The sequence below is a fragment of the Balaenoptera musculus genome, chromosome 5 (assembly GCF_009873245.2).
Source record: "Balaenoptera musculus isolate JJ_BM4_2016_0621 chromosome 5, mBalMus1.pri.v3, whole genome shotgun sequence".
NCBI lineage: Eukaryota > Metazoa > Chordata > Mammalia > Artiodactyla > Balaenopteridae > Balaenoptera > Balaenoptera musculus.
The window spans coordinates 12,831,807-12,834,144 of record NC_045789.1 but is presented as its reverse complement, the minus strand read 5'-3'; the positions used below and the strand labels follow the sequence as shown (position 1 = coordinate 12,834,144).

General features: G+C 34.0%; 1 non-coding gene across 1 annotated transcript; it reads left to right on the top strand.

Annotated features, from left to right (window-relative positions):
- Positions 1 to 672: 672 nt before the first annotated feature.
- On the top strand, positions 673 to 777 carry LOC118896256. Its single transcript, XR_005020162.1, has one exon. It is a non-coding gene; the product is annotated as a U6 spliceosomal RNA (small nuclear RNA).
- Positions 778 to 2,338: the final 1,561 nt, after the last annotated feature.

Genomic DNA, 2,338 nt, shown 5'->3' with positions numbered 1-2,338 from the left:
AACAATTTTGTTTGTCACTCAAAGAAGCCTCCTTGAATCTCTGTGTGACTAGGGTGGGATTGAACATTGAAATCAAAAGGAAATCTATAGTCAAAATGTATGGAAATTCACTCATAAAAATGAATAAACTCAGTCAGATAAGTTAGCAACTGGAACAGGTAAAACTTTTTTTTTTTTTTTAATTATTTATTTATTTATTTATTTATGGTTGGGTCTTCGTTTCTGTGCGAGGGCTTTCTCTAGTTGCGGCAAGTGGAGGCCACTCTTCATCGCGGTGCGCGGGCCTCTCACCGTCGCGGCCTCTCCCGTTGCGGAGCACAGGCTCCAGACGCGCAGGCTCAGTAGTTGTGGCTCACGGGCCCAGCCGCTCCGCGGCATGTGGGATCTTCCCAGACCAGGGCTCGAACCCGTGTCCCCTGCATTGGCAGGCAGACTCTCAACCACTGCGCCACCAGGGAAGCCCAAAACTTTTTTTTTTAATTGAGCATTTTGACTATTTTGATCAAAATAGTCAATTTGATATGACAAGAAATAGAGTTATATAAAATGGTAGTGAATCCTTGTTAGAACTGATCAAAGTTCAGAGGAATAATTATTTGTATCTGGCCAGTAAATGAGAAGAAAAACTGATAATGACCTAAAAGTATCTGATTAAAAGAATATATCAGAAAAGTCACAGTGCTCTGTCACATACACTAAATTGGAACGATACAGAGAAGATTAGCATGGCCCCTGTGCAGGGATGACATGCAAATTCGTGAAGCGTTCCATATTTTTCAACTAGGAGTTCGCGTGCCACAACTAAGAACCTGCTGAGCTGCAACTAAGGAGCCTGCCTGCTGCAACTAAGACCTGGCACAACCAAAAAAAAGAAAGTCACATAATTACTCAAATTTTCATTTTATTTATATCCAAAGCAAAAAATACTGTATATTCTGCTTTATAAAAATGAATTTTTAAAGATATGAAAAATAATTTGTTGGAAATTTAAAATCTTCACTGAAAAGATAATTTTTAAAATGTCTGCTATTGTGGTATAGTAAGACTACTAAATGTATATTTTTTCATGGTCCCACCTTAATTATGGTAAAGCTGTTTCATTTTTAGAATGATTAATTCATAATTTTAAAGATGGCTTATTATAATTTAAAAAGGGGGCGGGATATAAAATCAATGAGACAAAACTGAAAAGGAAAATGAGATCTGTGAAAATGATGTTAAAGAAAAGGGAGATATAGCTTAACACTAGAAACATGAAACATTGCCAAATAAAGCATATTTTCCTCTGAAAAATAGGAAAAATAAAATTATAATTCAGATTTATATATATCAAATGTATATACATATTACATATGACTAAGGAAAAGAAGTATGTGTAAGAAATAATCCTTTAAAGAAACAAAAATAATATGGGATTCAAAATCAGAGCCATCATTGTGATACTTTATTTTATGGTATCATTATAACATTGTGCGTTTTATAACTTGATAATTAGATTATATAAGAATGATTGGTTTAAATTGATTAGATGTTTGAGGTTCATTATGATGTCTGGGAAGTCATCTAATTAGAAAAATATATAAAGCTACCCCACATAATTTGTTTAGTTTTTTCTGTCCATACTTTTGTTTTTTCTGTCTTTTCACGCAGAGTAATTTCTGAACATTGCACCCAGAGCTGTGCCTTTTCTTAGTTACTAAACTAAATAAAGCATATTGGGTTTCCTGGAATGTGATGGAGAATGGGGTGGAATGAGGACTGGAATTCAGTTGAGGGTTTTTAAACCCAAAGAATAGATAATGTTACCATTTAATCAAGCTTCGGATTTTAACCGATTTGGGGGTAAGGACACAAACTCCTCTGTTTGCTGTTCCATGTCTTTAAATAGTCTTGTGGGAGGAAATCATGAAAGTGTATTCTGTAAATGTGGAATTAACAAGGCAAAACTAGACCCTTAGGTTTGCATCATAAATTGTGGCTATTGACTAAATTGTCTAGAGAAAGCTTTCTGATTATCTAAAAATTTAACCTTTTCCATTTCCCAGTTGGAAATGTTGGCTCAGCTTTTTCAGCAAATCTAATGCCAATCAAATGAAGGTGCAACATCAGTTAAAAAAATGAATATTGTGACAGAAAGTTCTCATGTATATAAACATTTGGAATCCCATATGAATGAAAATTCAATCTAAAAGAAATTTGTTTGAGTATTTATGTCAACTTTGTCTACACAGAAATCTACTTTTCTAGGTAGAAATAAAGTGATTATGGAAAATTTAACCACTTTGGAGACCTAAGAATTTGAATTTTGAACAAAACAAACTTGTAAAGCAGATTTTCT